This window comes from Phyllobates terribilis, unplaced genomic scaffold, assembly GCF_046119375.1.
Source record: "Phyllobates terribilis strain yellow unplaced genomic scaffold, ASM4611937v1 Scaffold_3__8_contigs__length_932513732, whole genome shotgun sequence".
In the NCBI taxonomy this organism is placed as follows: Eukaryota; Metazoa; Chordata; class Amphibia; order Anura; family Dendrobatidae; genus Phyllobates; species Phyllobates terribilis.
Genome location: NW_027362763.1, coordinates 23835318 through 23852091, shown reverse-complemented (window position 1 = coordinate 23852091; position 16774 = coordinate 23835318). Strand labels below are relative to the sequence as shown.

At 51.5% G+C, this 16774-nt stretch overlaps 1 long non-coding RNA gene across 2 annotated transcripts in view; it reads left to right on the top strand.

Annotated features, from left to right (window-relative positions):
• The window catches only part of LOC141257894 (uncharacterized), a 360681-nt gene extending 355042 nt beyond the window's left edge, over positions 1-5639 (top strand). For both annotated transcript variants that reach the window (XR_012318117.1, XR_012318118.1), the window contains 2 exons: positions 5335-5399; positions 5482-5639. This is a non-coding gene — a long non-coding RNA (uncharacterized lncRNA). The remainder of the gene's footprint in view (positions 1-5334; positions 5400-5481) is intronic.
• The last annotated feature ends 11135 nt before the right edge of the window (positions 5640-16774 follow it).

Sequence of the window (16774 nt, the reverse complement as noted above, 5' to 3'; positions counted from 1 at the left end):
CTTCCCGTGACTCTACTAATTGGATAACCCCCACAGCACCGTCCGGCAACTTGTGAAGTCTCTCAGATTTGAATATACGCAACATTTTCTTATAGAATGCAATGATCTGTCGCGACTCAGATCACTGGTGCAGTCCACAGGTCGCCACTCCTCAGTGTAGAGACACCTCGATACACTGTTGAGATAGAGAGACACCTCAATCTAACTCCTTTCCTAGCCTTGAATGGCGACTTTACAGTGCGACTCACCACGGCACCCTGACTACAGGTCACCACCCGTCAGTGTAGAGACACCTCGATACACTGATGAGATAGAGAGACACCTCAATCTATCTCCTTTCCTACCACGGTACCACCCGACAGTGTAGAGACACCTCGATACACTGTTTAGATAGAGAGACACCTCAATCTATCTGCTTTCCTACCACAGCACCACCCGACAGTGTAGAGACACCTCAATACACTGTTTCCTAACCTTGACTTAACAGCAGTCTTTGTATTAGACGAAGAGTACTCCTCAATTCGTCACAGATTCTTTCTCCCTTACACTACAATTCAGGAATGCTTTGTAACCTTGACTATCAGTCACGGGAGGCAGCTATCTAAGAAAAGTACAGTGACCGGGGGAGGAGGAGGTGGTGTGCACACGAGCACGCGCAGGCATGCGACGTCACTCGGTTTAACACTTGCTGGTTCAGGACGTGGTGCGGGACGCCCAAGGTCTCACCACTCGACCGGTCACCCACCCAGATCCAACCTGACAACCCAACAGGAACCGCTGCGGCTGACACACAGGCAAGTGAAACATATATATATATATATCTCAACTTACCGTGTTCGATGGAGGTTGATCAGGCCTCAAATTCAGCCACCGCGGTCACCACCAGGGAAATCAGCGATATGGGTCCGGGAGGGCGGCGTACCGCTAGCCACGCCCCACGTTGGGCGCCATTTGTGAGGGCCGTGATGACATTCCACTCGTCCTCCAGTCACTCCAAATTCAAACTATGAGCATGGGTCAACCATTCAAAGAATGAGTCAGACAACAAGCTGGTTCAAACTCAGAGCATGCTCAGAAGGCTACTGGCAAGCCACGAACTCAGCAATATTCTGCGTTTATTTTTACATGCACAAATCTAAATACACTACATAATGGGAGGGGAAAGGGGTTGTCCGGAGCGGGATAAGCCATGAAATTCCAGTGTCTGGCCACTCCTGATTGGTCCACATCTCCTTATCTCAGTCTCTGGGCAGACATTGCAGCCGTCAGCTTATAATCTTGTTTCGTTTCTCTGAAAAGTCTTGGCAACACTGGAAATATCTTAGTTTAAGTTTCGATTTGAGTAATTACGTAGCAAGGAAAGCTTATTGTTATAGGACACAAAATGGTGGTTAGTACATTAGCAAAAAAAAGCGTATAAAAGTTACAAAAGTATAAAAGTTACAAGAAAATATATATATATATTCTCTTTTACCCCGACACACCGACCAATGACGTCCCTGATGTGCCCTTTGGTGACAAGTCTGGAGACACTGCCTGCATCTCCTGTGTAATCACTGACCAATGACGTCCCCGATGTGCTCGTTGGTGACAAGTCTGAAGACACTGCCTGCATCTCCTGTGCAATCACCGACCAATTAGGTCCCCGATGTGCTGGATGGAGACAAGTCCGGAGACACTGCCGGCAGCTCCTGTGTAATCACCGACAAATGACGTCCCTGATGTGCTCGTTGGTGACAAGTCTGGAGACACTGCCTGCATCTCCTGTGTAATCACCGACCAATGACGCTGCTGATGTGCTTGATGGAGACAAGTCCGGAGAGGCTGCCGGCAGCTCCTGTGTAATCACCGACCAATGATGCTGCTGATGTGCTTGATGGAGACAAGTCCGGAGATGCACCGTACACATGCGGACTGAGGGTATCTTGTGGAGAAACGGCTTTTAGAACATTGGAGAAATGGCTGCACCACTGGTTCCACCAAGAAATCAATGTAACACGGAGATGTTCGTAAACTGGAGACTAGAAGAGTTTGTTTACTGTACATTATGCCCTCCCCAACACACATGGTCTACAGACCAATCTCCAGCTATCATTGCGTCCAACACAAAAGTGAGACTTATTTATAAAGAGGACAGGCATCTGTAGCATCTGCCGGCGCCTCCGCATGGTTCCCTTCATCCCACCATGCGGGGATGCCGGCTTTCTCACCGCTACAGCTGCAGCAGCATCCTCAGAAGCTGTCTCCTCCTCCTCTGTGCGCGCTGCACTGTGTTCCAGCAGTGTGCCTAGTATGCGCGTGCACGCACTCCCCTGCTCTTAAAGAGGCAGCAAGTGCACATGGCAAAATGCGCCCAACTGACAGTAATCACCTGCAAGGTGTCTTCCAGTCAATAGCTGGGAGACATCCTTTATAAAAGGCACCTTCCCCAATAGGGAGGTGCCTGAGCAAATCCCATACAGTGGCATACCGCCAATGGCGGCAGACCACGCCACTGCTATGGGGCCCGTGACCGCGGGGGGCCCGTAAGCCGAGGGGCCCCAAGCAGCGTGGGGACGAGTTGTATAGGTGAGTATTGGTGGATAGTGGTGGGGGGAGGTTGCGGCAGAGCGGAGCACACACAGTAGCCACTGAAGCAGCTATCACGTGTGCCCGCTGCTAAAGGGACATGAATATTCCCTCTTCTCCACTCCCATGGGCATGGAGAAGAGGGAATATTCATTCTCTTTAGTAGTGAGTCGCAGCTCCTGCTGACAGTGCCTGCTACTAAAGAAAATGCATATTCAGGCTTCTCCACGCCCATAGTCCTGGCATGGAGAGGAGTGAATATGCCGGCAGCAGCAGCTCACCTCGGGATCTGAGAATGCGCGTTGGTCAGATGCCGACATGAGCTGCAGCAGACAGGACACAGCGCTGGAGCAGAGGTGAGGAAGAAAGGTGAGTATTAGTATTTATTTTTTTGTGTGTGCAGTGATTGGGGGATGAGGGGGCCATATATACCAAGATTGGGGGATTGAGGGGACCACATATACCAGGATTGGGGGATTGAGGGGGCCACGCATACCAGGATTGGGGGATTGAGGAGGCCACACATACCAGGATTGGGGGATTGAGGAGGCCACACATACCAGGATTGGGGGATTGAGGAGGTCACACATAATAGGATTTGGGGATTGAGGAGGCCACACATACCAGGATTAGGTGATTGAGGAGGCCACACATACCAGTATACCAGTATTGGGGGATTGAGGAGGCCACACGTACCAGGATTGGGGGATTGAGGAGGCCACACATACCAGGATTGGGGGATTGAGGAGACCACACATACCAGGATTGGGGGATTGAGGAGGCCACACATACCAGGAATGGGGGATTGAGGAGGCCACACATACCAGGATTGGGGGATTGAGGAGGCCACACATACCAGGATTGGGGGATTGAGGAGGCTACACATACCAGGATTGGGGGATTGAAGAGGCCACACATACCAGGATTGGGGGATTGAGTAGGCCACACATACCAGGATTGGGGGATGAGGGGTGCCATACATACCAAGATTGGGGGATGAGGGGTGCCATACGTACCAGGATTGGGAAATTTACTATTAGCTGCTGCATTTCCCACCCTAGGCTTACACTCGAGTCAATACATTTTTCCAGTTTTTTTGTAGTAAAATTAGGGGCCTCGGCTTATATTCGGGTCGGCTTATTTAAAATATAGGGTGTTTTAAAAATCAGTGAGTACGTGGTGCCCATAATACTGCAGGACTGTGGGGTGTATTATACTATATGGGGGCTGCATTTTACCCTATGGGGTGTGTAATATACTGTATGGAGGACTGTGGGGAGTGAATTATATTCTATGGAGGACCATGGGAAGCTCATTATACTATATGGAGGATTATCAGTGGCGTATTATACTATATGGAAGGCTATGTAGGGCCATTATAATATTTTGAGAGCTATGTGGGGGGCCATTATAAGGTTTGGAGGGCTAGTGCAGGCCATTATACTGTATGTAAGCCCATTATAGTGTATGGTGGGCTGTGTGGGGGTCACAGTTGGTGGATTATACTGTGTTGGTGTCACCATACTTTGCCTTGGGAGTTGAAGTGGGGTACTGTAGGCTCATTATACTGTGCATGTGGAGGCTAATGTGTAGGAATGCACCATGGGGGTATCATACTGTGTTTGGGGGGCACTTTTGTTGGTATCACACTTTAGCAATATGAGGGTTTGGTTTTTGCGGGAACGAGTTGTACTTTTGAACAACATTATTGATTTTACCATATAGTGTACTGGAACACAGGAAAAAAAATCCCCAAAAAGTGCAGTTCCACAAATGTTTTTTGGGTTTTTTATTTAAAACTATCACTAAGATCAAAATTGATCGCCTCTTATTGCATTTTCTTGCAATGTTGCGACGACCCAAAAGAACTTAATTCTGGAGTTTTTAATATTTTTCCCATTACACTGTTTACCGATCTGATTAATTTGCTTTATATTTTAATAGACCAGATATTTCTGAAGGCAACAAAACCAAAATATGTGTATTTTTTTAATTGTTCTATTTTCAATGGGCAAAAAGGGGGGTGATTTGAAATTTTTTTTTTTTTTTTTCATATTTTTAAAACTTTTTTACTGTCTTTAATAGTCACAAAGATTTATTTCATAGTATTCTGGACAATCAGATGCAGCGGTCTATCTGAGGTCCAGGGGAGACGAGAGGACGACGGCCGTTTCGCGTCTTACAAACGCTTCTATGGGTCCGAACTATAGAGGAAGGGCAAAAGCTTCTTCTTTTATAGGAGGAGTTTAGTATAATTAAAAGTTAATTGATTAACATAAGAACATTCATTACAAAACATACAGATGTTATACAATGTTCTAGAAAAAGACCGCCATATCTAGCTTCTCATGTAGCCCTAGCGGCCCTGGGCTTCTGCTTTTACTAGCCATTTCCCTTCTCTCGCTAACAGTAAACCATTGTGATTTCCCCCTTTATGGGGTATTTATACCCCCAAAAAAGATACCATCCATACAACAGGTATTACCGATATTCAGCTCACAAAATCCTGAAGGGACATCTCCCCAGGTAACTACTTTGGTATACCTCAAGTGTCATATATTTACCAGCTATCACAATACAGGTACCGTTACCCCAAAATCTAAACTCCCCCCACCTCATTGATTATTTTCCCGCAATAATTACTGTATAAAACTCTCTACAGATTGTCTTCAGTCAATTACCTACTACCACCAACTCCGGTAAATATACTCGCCATCAATTCCAGAATTAAGAACCTAAGTCCTAAACATCTACTTTGATTTTTAGAACAGAATCGTCCCTCACGCTGATCCTCTACTGACCTATCATATCCCTCCAACCCCAATTGTCAGGTAAATATCTTCTTATAATTTCCCCCCCTATTAGGCCACCCACCAGAATACTTTTATTTATTATCTTTCTTTCCTCCCATAGGATATTATCTCCATGTGGAACCAACCGCTACAAAGCTAAGAAGCGCGACGCACTTTACTTAGGAGCATCAGGATTTGCCCATAACTCGATTTATCCTTTGCTCTTATCAAAATATTTTTTATCCGATTATTATTGTTCTACATAAATTCTTATTTCATACGGCCGACATCTCCTCTTTTATCCGTTAGAATTAAGCACTTATACGTTACAAACTTTGAGACTAGCGCAGGTTTATATATAATTCTATAGATATATTTTTCGTCTGTTATTTACCCACTAGACAACTGTGGTAATTGTCTCCCTTGCAGCAGATCAAAGTTCTCCCTGTTAGCGCCACCACTCCCCTTTTCTCCTTAGAAATACAAACAATCAGGTGCTGGCGGTCAAGGCTGGTATTGTCACGGGTGTGTCAGAGGTGACACACAGTCGCCCTGCAGTTGGTTGCAGGAGATCTCTACGTTTGGCATTACAGACATCTTAGAGGCTGTCTCTAGGACCCAGCGGCTACCTTCCCCTGGCTAATTAACACCCTGCCTGGGTGTATAAATACCTGCTATGTTTTAGAGGGAGGTGTCGGCGATATTCATTACTACTTGTAGTTACTAGCAAGAACAGTACTTCGTCCTCTCTGGAGCTTGAGGACGTGTGCACATTCGTCTGGAGTCATCTAAAGCTAAGCAATTTCCCCCTGTTTTGTCCACCCCTTCGTCTATAGTGTTTAGTGGAGATCGACTAGTGCTCATCTCCTCCTTTCCCTAGCCTTAGCCATACACCAGGGAAAGACAGGACAAGGCACGTGTGCGGCGATTCGTGAAGAGCCAGTACACGGACGTTAGGGGAGACAGGGTGACGTTAGATCAAGGAGGTCTCCACTCTCCCCTTTCCTTAGTGTCTGGGCTCCCTTTCCCTCTTCACTTAGTGTTGCACTAAGTCTTTCCCACACCTTGCGTGACAGATATACAGGCAGGCAGGTGATCTGGAAGATATGACTGTTGCACGGGTAGGCATGGCAGATGTGGATATACTGGGAAGATATACTGGGATACGATCACTAGGGACCTGAGAATTAGCAAGCATGTAAGACTAAACTAATGTGTTGCTCAGGTGCCTTAAATAATAAGTGGAGGTGCCTTAAATAAAAAGTGTCTCCCAGCCATTGGCTGGGGACACTTTAGGATGGCACACGCTGTCCATTTAAGAGGGTGGGACCGCGCGCGCCCTAAGCACAGTGCCCCGGGATCTGCGAGCAGTGCGCAGACCCTGGGCAGCAGCAGGAGGAGGAGGGAGTGCGGGACCGTGGCGGTGAGCGAGTCGGCGTTTCTGCTGGGGGACGTCCCTGTTGGGGGAGGGAGGCAGAGTGCAGAGACACAGGCATTACATAATGCCAAGAAAAGTATCCCCCAAACACAGTATGATGATACCCTCATAGTGAATTCCTACACATTAGCCTCCACATGCACAGTATAATGGCACTACTGTACCCCACCTCAATTCCTAAGGCAAAATATGGTGACCTCAACAAAGTATAGTCCCCCAACTGTGACCCCAACACAGCCTGACCTGCAGTATAATGGGCCTACATACAGTATAATGGCCCCACACCTCTCCACACTGTATAATGGCCTCAACTAGCCCTCCAAACGGTATAATGGCCCCCACACAGCATGATCGACCCCACAAAAACCTTCACACTGTATAATTGATGGCATGCAGTCAAATGGCCTCCTCATAGCCCTCCAAATATTATAATGGCCCCACATAGCCTTCCATATAGTATAATAGGCCCCATGTAGTCCCCCATATAGTATAATGCTCCCCCCATAATCCTCCACAGAATATAATGCGCCCCCATGGTCCTTCACAGAATATAATGCAACTGCTATAGTCCACAACACAATATAATGCACTCCCCATGGTCCTCCATATAGTATAATGCACACCTCATAGTCCTCCGTACAGTATAATGCACTCCCAATAGTCCTCCATACAGTATAATGCACTCCCCATAGTTCTCCAAATAGTATAATGCACTCCCCATAGTCCTCCATATAGTATAATGCACTCCCCATTGTCCTCCATATAGTATAATGCACTCCCCATAGTCCTCCATATAGTATAATGCACTCACCATAGCACTCCATACAGTATAATGCACTTCCCATAGTCCTCCATACAGTATAATACACTCCTCATAGTCCTCCATATTGTACAATGCACTCCCCATAGTCCTCCATATAGTACAATGCACTCCCCATAGTACTCCATATAGTATAATACACCCCCCATAGTCCTCCATACAGTATAATGCACCCCCCATAGTCCTCCATACAGTATAACGCACCCCCCCATGGTCCTCCATACAATATAACGCACCCCCCATAGTGCTCTACACAATATAATGCACTCCCCATGGTCCTCCATACTCTATTATGGCTACCAGTCACTGATTTAAAAAAAATTACAATACTCACTTCTCCTCGTTCCACCCGATGCTCCAGTCTCCAGTGTGGTGTGAAGAGCCACACATCTCAGAAGAGCCGGCGCACTGCAATGAGTCCGCTGCTGTGATGCGTCAGACACCGAGGCAGAATTATGAGGGTGATTGCTCCTCCATCATCAGTGCTAGCGCTGACGGCCAGAGGGGGTGCCTAGTGAGATCGCTGACGGCTGAAAGGGGAGCCTAGTGAGATTGCTGACGGCTGGAGGGGGAGCCTAGTGAGATCGCTGACGGCTGGAGGGGGAGCCTAGTGAGATCGCTGACGGCAGGAGGGGGAGCCTAGTGAGATCGCTGACGGCTGGAGGGGGAGCCTAGTGAGATCGCTGACGGCTGGAGGGGGAGCCTAGTGAGATCGCTGATGGCTGTAGGGGGAGCCTAGTGAGATCGCTGACTGCTGGAGGGGGAGCCTAGTGAGATCGCTGATGGCTAGAGGGGGAGCCTAGTGAGATCGCTGACGGCTGGAGGGGGAGCCTAGTGAGATCGCTGACGGCTGGAGGGGGAGCCTAGTGAGATCGCTGACGGCTGGAGGGGGAGCCTAGTGAGATCGCTGACGGCTGGAGGGGGAGCCTAGTGAGATCGCTGACGGCTGGAGGGGGAGCCTAGTGAGATCGCTGACGGCTGGAGGGGGAGCCTAGTGAGATCGCTGACGGCTGGAGGGGGAGCCTAGTGAGATCGCTGATGGCCGGAGAGGGAGCCTAGTGAGATCGCTGACGGCTGGAGGGGGAGCCTAGTGAGATCGCTGACGGCCGGAGTGCGGACGCTGAAGGGTGGAGGGGGCTCGGTGCTGGTGCTGACACCGGATCCCCCGTCTCAAGGCCCCGTAGCAGTATTGTGGCCCGCCACCATTGGCTGTACGCCACTGGCCTAATTCACACATCAACCTACCAAAAGTAATCACCAATAGTGATAAGCTGCTGTGACCCCTGGGCCTACAGACAAGAAATCGTCCAGGTTATGTATTGTTGAAGGGATGAGGGTCTCGAATCTAAGAATCCATTCCAAAAAATAAATGTTTGAATGAATAACACAAGATGGAGCATTGGCAAAGACATCTACAAAAGACTCTCCCTCAAGATAACATCCCAATAAATGGAAACATTCTTGGTGAATTGGCAATAATCGAAAAGCCGCTTCTATGTCTGATTTTGCCAACAAAGCGCCGCTACACGCTGGTCGCACCAGAAAAATCGCTCTGTAAATCTATTTGTGTATATTTAGCTATGGCCTCCTCTTTTGAAATGCTGTCGTTAACTGACGAGCCCGGTGAGAAAAACCGGAGATGAATGAGGCGGAACTAGCCTGACTCTTTGTTTGGCACTAGCCCTGAAGGTGGGATTCTCAGAAAGGTGGAAAGCTGAACGGACCTGCCATTCTGCCTAAAATAACGTCTTTCATTAATTCATTCCTGACCGTTCCAACATGATCTCGAACTGAAATTTGAACAAACAGCGGAAAAGGTATAAAAAATACCTTGCAAAGTCCCTCCTGAAGGACCCTTCATTGTATAAGGAGCAGGTCGCGCCACTGGTGATTGACCGGTGGAGTCGGCACTCAGAGAAAGGAATATTGTTGGGGGGTTTTGAGCCAAAATTAGCTGGATTCACACATCCGTTGGATTTGCGGCCCAACCCACCCCCGGGCACAACACAAAGCATTGACGACACTCTTCGTCATACCGCCTCCATGGTGCACCGCCATGCAGTTTATGGGCGTTGACATTCGTGTCAATACATATCATTAACTTCAGGAGTTTCTCAGGCTGTAAATTACAAATTTCATAAGCTATTACTAGGAAAGCCTGAAGCCAATTCTTGAAAGTCTTTGCCACTTTCGGTTTCCTATAATCTCTTTTAGGCCATGGCCCCCACTATCAGTATTCGGTCAGTATTATTTCTCAGGAGTGGGAGCCAAAACCAGGTGAGGAACAATCAGAGAAAAGGTCTAATAGAAACAAGTCACCAATTCTGCATTGATCACCCACTCCTGGTTTTGATTCCCACTCCTGAGAAAAAATACTGACCGAATACTGATAGTGGGGCCGTGGCCTTAAAAGAACGCTCCTTGGTCCGTAGAAATCAAAGACCTTAAGTCCATGACCCCATGTATTCGTCTGATCTTATTCCCTGGTTCTACACCCAAGTGTCTACCCAGAGGAGCTACTCCACAAAAAACAGGATCTCTGAAAGCCAAACCTTGTGGCACAGAATTACCAGCATGCTGGGGAGATGCCTCCTCACCCGGAGTCACCCGGTTGGTTAGTGATCCCACCTTCCTGTTCTAAACCTGATAAGTATGTTTTAAAGAGAACCTGCAGGTCCCCGTGCCCCCAGGACCACCCGCTGCCGTTGTGTCTGTATATATACACACCCTGCCTAACAGTCCCTGTATTACATTACACACAAACAGATCTTTATAAAAAGTATTTCTAAAGTCCGTTTATGATGTTCTACTCTAACCTATTAAACATTTCTTAAAATATCCAATACTCTTTTTTGGCCAGAAGAGTCTCCTTGTCGTGGTGGTGGCGGCTTAATAAATCTTTTGGCCAAAATAAAAGCTGCTGGCTATGCGTGTGATCTGGTGTCCGATGGGAACTGTTAATGTGTGATTGGTGAGGACGTGGTGCAGAAGTGGGGTTTTTCCAAGAGTGGGCGGTGGGACTGTAGAAGGTTCGAGGGGTGGAGGCGGCGGTGGGGTGGAGGTGGAGCTGGGGTGGAGCTGGGGCCGAGACTCAAGGGGACTCGAAAATTTTACCAGTATGGGGCCTTGAAATTCCTGTTGGCAGGCCTGTTGATGCCCGCTGCACTTGGCTTTTTCTGGAAGTCCCACAGAGATGAATGAAGCCGCGATCAGACATCTGAACTGCCGCTCCTTTATAAGATGGGGATAAAAGTTCTCCATTCTTCCGATCGTTCCCAATGGTCGGACCCATACGGATCAATACGTTGTCAGTGACCTGTGGATCCTGCGGATCGGTGATAACTTGTTTTCACCAAACAACCCCATTAATGCAAACTCCCATAATTGTACATCCCCTGAGTGACTTCCTCCTGTGGACCCAGACGGCCAGGGGCCACCCTGATCCCATCAGGGAAGAAGGGTTAATGATATGGAGATGATTCCAATATTCCTGCTGTCCTTCCCCAATGAGCTCGGCACATGCAGATAAAAACTTCTTCACCCTTTTTGTGATCTGTATAGAAAGTGCTGCAGAAAGAGCCGCGCTCCGGAGGTCAGGGGTGACCGCAGGGGAGAACTCGGCAGCACTTTCTCTAGGGATCAAGTGTTCTGATGACTAAAATGCTGCAAAAATATCACAACAGAAGCACAAAAATCATCAGAGATAAAAAAACAGCAGCACCAATCACCTCTGGGTCACATTACTAATGCCATGGAAATCCAGAGATGGCAGAGGACAGAGATGGCCGGTGTGCAGGGGACAGAGATGGCCGGTGTGCAGAGGACAGACATGACCGGTGTACAGAGGACAGAGATGGCCGGTGTACAGAGGACAGACATGACCGGTATACAGAGGACAGAGATGGCCAGTGTGCAGGGGACAGAGATGGCCGGTGTGCAGGGGACAGAGATGGCCGGTGTACAGAGGACAGAGATGGCCGGTGTGCAGAGGACAGACATGACCGGTGTGCAGAGGACAGAGATGACCGGTGTACAGAGGACAGAGATGGCCGGTATGCAGAGGACAGAGATGGCCAGTGTACAGAGGACAGAGATGGCCGGTGTACAGAGGACAGAGATGGCCGGTGTACAGAGGACAGAGATGGCCGGTGTGCAGAGGACAGACATGACCGGTGTGTAGAGGATAGAGATGGCTGGTGTACAGAGGACAGAGATGGCCGGTGTGCAGAGGACAGAGATGGCCGGTGTGCAGAGGACAGAGATGGCCGGTGTACAGAGGACAGAGATGGCCGGTGTACAGAGGACAGACATGACCGGTGTGCAGAGGGCAGACATGACCGGTGTGCAGAGGACAGAGATGGCTGGTGTACAGAGGACAGACATGACCGGTGTACAGAGGACAGAGATGGCCGGTGTACAAAGGGACAGACATGACCCGTGTGCAGAGGACAGACATGACCGGTGTGCAGAGGACAGAGATCGCTGGTGTACAGAGGACAGACATGACCGGTGTACAGAGGACAGAGATGGCCGGTGTGCAGAGGACAGAGATGGCTGGTGTACAGAGGACAGACATGACCGGTGTACAGAGGACAGAGATGGCCGGTGTACAAAGGGACAGACATGACCGGTGTACAGAGGACAGAGATGGCCGGTATGCAGAGGACAGAGATGGCCAGTGTACAGAGGACAGAGATGGCCGGTGTACAGAGGACAGAGATGGCCGGTGTGCAGAGGACAGACATGACCGGTGTGTAGAGGATAGAGATGGCTGGTGTACAGAGGACAGAGATGGCCGGTGTGCAGAGGACAGAGATGGCCGGTGTACAGAGGACAGAGATGGCCGGTGTGCAGAGGACAGACATGACCGGTGTGCAGAGGACAGACATGACCGGTGTGTAGAGGATAGAGATGGCTGGTGTACAGAGGACAGAGATGGCCGGTGTGCAGAGGACAGAGATGGCCGGTGTACAGAGGACAGAGATGGCCGGTGTACAGAGGACAGACATGACCGGTGTGCAGAGGGCAGACATGACCGGTGTGCAGAGGACAGAGATGGCTGGTGTACAGAGGACAGACATGACCGGTGTACAGAGGACAGAGATGGCCGGTGTACAAAGGGACAGACATGACCCGTGTGCAGAGGACAGACATGACCGGTGTGCAGAGGACAGAGATGGCTGGTGTACAGAGGACAGACATGACCGGTGTACAGAGGACAGAGATGGCCGGTGTGCAGAGGACAGAGATGGCTGGTGTACAGAGGACAGACATGACCGGTGTACAGAGGACAGAGATGGCCGGTGTACAAAGGGACAGACATGACCGGTGTGCAGAGGACAGACATGACCGGTGTGCAGATATGACGCTCGCAGCCCTGCCCTGGGAAGATGGGGTACTCAGAACCGGGTCAGATGTTGAAGGGGGGAATGCAGTTGTGGCCTGGACCCGTTCCGTGCCCAGGGCCGTCACATTAAAAAGGATGTAAGGGCTTTCAGGGTTGAGTGGTATTTGTCGACTACGCCACCTGTGGTGTCTGGTGATGGGTCACCAGCGCCGCTAGCAGTCCGCTGAGGCCCGGTGTCATGGCGGCTAGAGTTCTCACTGCTCCCCACAGGCGGAGCGTGGCCTCAGGGCAGGCAAGGCAGGATAGAGGGGGGTTAGCAGTGCGGGAGAGTACGGGCACCGCGTCGCATGGTTTGGCGCGTAATGAACAGTCCGGAGGCCATAGGGGTGAACTTCCAAGGCTTTACTCACTCAGATGTATTAGTGGGAAGGCGACTCCCTGCTCCTCGCGGAGTCCTGCGGCCACCAGGGACAGGGGTCCGACTACCTCCGAGAAAGTCCAGTGTTCGGTAGCGACCCTAAACCAGAGTGTTCCTGCACTACAGACTTCACCCCTTCCCGTCTGTGCGTGTGAAGATAGGCCGGGTCTCCCTCTGAGCTCCTCTCAGGTGTAGGGCTCGGGTGGCAATTCCTCTCCATCCGAAGCCCGGCGGGATCCTCAGGGCCTAACCGGGCTTTCCCGTCCTGGACATAGAGTACGAGGTCGGGTGTCGGGGGCCGGTACCCCTCTCGCAGCCGGAATCCCTCTGAATAGATCAGGTAGGCGAGGACAGGTGGCGTGCTCCGCTCCGTCTGCATCCTCCCCGGGACCCATTTGCTAGGGATCCCCACTCTAAAGCTCCCGGGCCTTCTTGATCCTGGTCCTCGGCCGGGTTGAGACATTCCTTGTCTGCAGCCTACCTCTCGTCCCAAGATAAGGGTACGAGGGCTGTGTCCCATGCCGGTGCAGGCCCACACAGGATCTGCACTCCCGGAGGGAAGTCACATCACACACAGTAGTTTGACAGCACAGTGACAGCCGACAGACTAGCAAAAAAGGACCAGAGAAGAACCAAGATCAAAGATGGCATTCTATCAAATATGAAAATAGAAGTGTCACTAACTAACTGTTCCTCCACCCACACCCACTAACTGGTTCCTACCACTTTGTGTTCCCCAGTCTCCCTGTAACCAGGGGAGCAGCACCTAGTGCATACTAGCTCCCTCTGGTGGAAATGTGGTGTTGGATGCAAGAGGCTAGGTTACTACCATCACACTGGGCTTACCTCAGAGGAGGAACACCACACTCCATTAGAGAAGTGCAGCATTCCTGTGGCGGTCGAACCCTCAGGGGCGCCACACAGAGGACAGAGATGACCGGTGTGCAGAGGACAGAGATGGCCGGTGTGCAGAGGACAGAGATGGCCGGTGTGCAGAGGAAAGAGCTAGCCGGTGTGCAAAGGGCAGACATGACCGGTGTGCAGAGGAAAGAGATGGCCGGTGTGCAGAGGACAGAGCTAGCCGGTGTGCAAAGGGCAGACATGACCGGTGTGCAGAGGAAAGAGATGGCCGGTGTGCAGAGGGCAGACATGGCCGGTGTGCAGAGGAAAGAGATGGCCGGTGTGCAGAGGGCAGACATGGCCGGTGTGCAGAGGAAAGAGATGGCCGGTGTGCAGAGGGCAGACATGACCGGTGTGCAGAGGAAAGAGATGACCAATGTGCAGAGGAAAGAGATGGCCGGTGTGCAGAGGAAAGAGATGGCCGGTGTGCAGAGGGCAGACATGACCGGTGTGCAGAGGATAGAGATGGCCGGTGTGCAGAGGACAGAGATGACCGGTGTGCAGAGGATAGAGATGGCCGGTGTGCAGGGGACATAGATGGCCGGTGTGCAGGGGACATAGATGGCCGGTGTGCAGGGGACAGAGATGGCCGGTGTACAGAGGACAGAGATGACCGGTGTGCAGAGGACAGACATGACCGGTGTGCAGAGGACGGAGATGGCCGGTGTACAGAGGACAGAGATGGCCGGTGTGCAAGGGACAGAGATGGCCGGTGTGCAGAGGGCAGACATGACCGGTGTGCAGAGGACAGAGATGGCCGGTGTGCAGAGGACAGAGATGACCGGTGTGCAGAGGGCAGACATGACCGGTGTGCAGAGGACAGAGATGGCGGGTGTGCAGAGGACAGAGATGACCGGTGTGTAGAGGAAAGAGATGGCCGGTGTGCAGAGGATAGAGATGGCCGGTGTGCAGGGGACATAGATGGCCGGTGTGCAGGGGACATAGATGGCCGGTGTGCAGGGGACAGAGATGGCTGGTGTGCAGAGGACAGAGATGGCCGGTGTGCAGGGGACAGAGATGGCCGGTGTGCAGGGGACATAGATGGCCGGTGTGCAGAGGACAGAGATGGCCGGTGTACAGAGGACAGAGATGACCGGTGTGCAGAGGACAGACATGACCGGTGTGCAGAGGACGGAGATGGCCGGTGTACAGAGGACAGAGATGGCCGGTGTGCAGGGGACAGAGATGGCCGGTGTGCAGAGGGCAGACATGACCGGTGTGCAGAGGACAGAGATGGCCGGTGTGCAGAGGACAGAGATGACCGGTGTGCAGAGGGCAGACATGACCGGTGTGCAGAGGACAGAGATGGCGGGTGTGCAGAGGACAGAGATGGCCGGTGTGTAGAGGAAAGAGATGGCCGGTGTGCAGAGGGCAGACATGACCGGTGTGCAGAGGACAGAGATGGCCGGTGTGCAGAGGACAGAGATGGCCGGTGTGCAGAGGGCAGACATGACCGGTGTGCAGAGGACAGAGATGGCGGGTGTGCAGAGGACAGAGATGGCCGGTGTGCAGAGGGCAGACATGACCGGTGTGCAGAGGACAGAGATGGCCGGTGTGCAGAGGGCAGACATGACGAGTGTGCAGAGGACAGAGATGGCCGGTGTGCAGAGGAAAGAGATGGCCGGTGTGCAGAGGACAGAGATGGCCGGTGTGCAGAGGGCAGACATGACCGGTGTGCAGAGGACAGAGATGGCGGGTGTGCAGAGGACAGAGATGGCCGGTGTGCAGAGGACAGAGATGGCCGGTGTGCAGAGGAAAGAGATGGCCGGTGTGCAGAGGACAGACATGACCGGTGTGCAGAGGGCAGACATGACCGGTGTGCAGAGGACAGAGATGGCCGGTGTGCAGAGGACAGAGATGGCCGGTGTGCAGAGGAAAGAGATGGCCGGTGTGCAGAGGAAAGAGATGGCCGGTGTGCAGAGGGCAGACATGACCGGTGTGCAGAGGACAAAGATGGCTGGTGTGCAGAGGAAAGAGATGGCCGGTGTGCAGAGGAAAGAGATGGCCGGTGTGCAGAGGAAAGAGATGGCCGGTGTGCAGAGGGCAGACATGACCGGTGTGCAGAGGACAGAGATGGCCGGTGTGCAGAGGAAAGAGATGGCTGGTGTGCAGAGGAAAGAGATGGCCGGTGTGCAGAGGACAGAGATGGCCGGTGTGCAGAGGAAAGAGATGGCCGGTGTGCAGAGGGCAGACATGACCGGTGTGCAGAGGACAGAGATGGCCGGTGTGCAGAGGAAAGAGATGGCCGGTGTGCAGAGGAAAGAGATGGCCGGTGTGCAGAGGAAAGAGATGGCCGGTGTGCAGAGGGCAGACATGACCGGTGTGCAGAGGACAGAGATGGCCGGTGTGCAGAGGAAAGAGATGGCTGGTGTGCAGAGGAAAGAGATGGCCGGTGTGCAGAGGGCAGACATGGCCGGTGTGCAGAGGACAGAGATGGCCGGTGTGCAGAGGGCAAACATGACCGGTGTGCAGAGGACGGAGATGGCCGGTG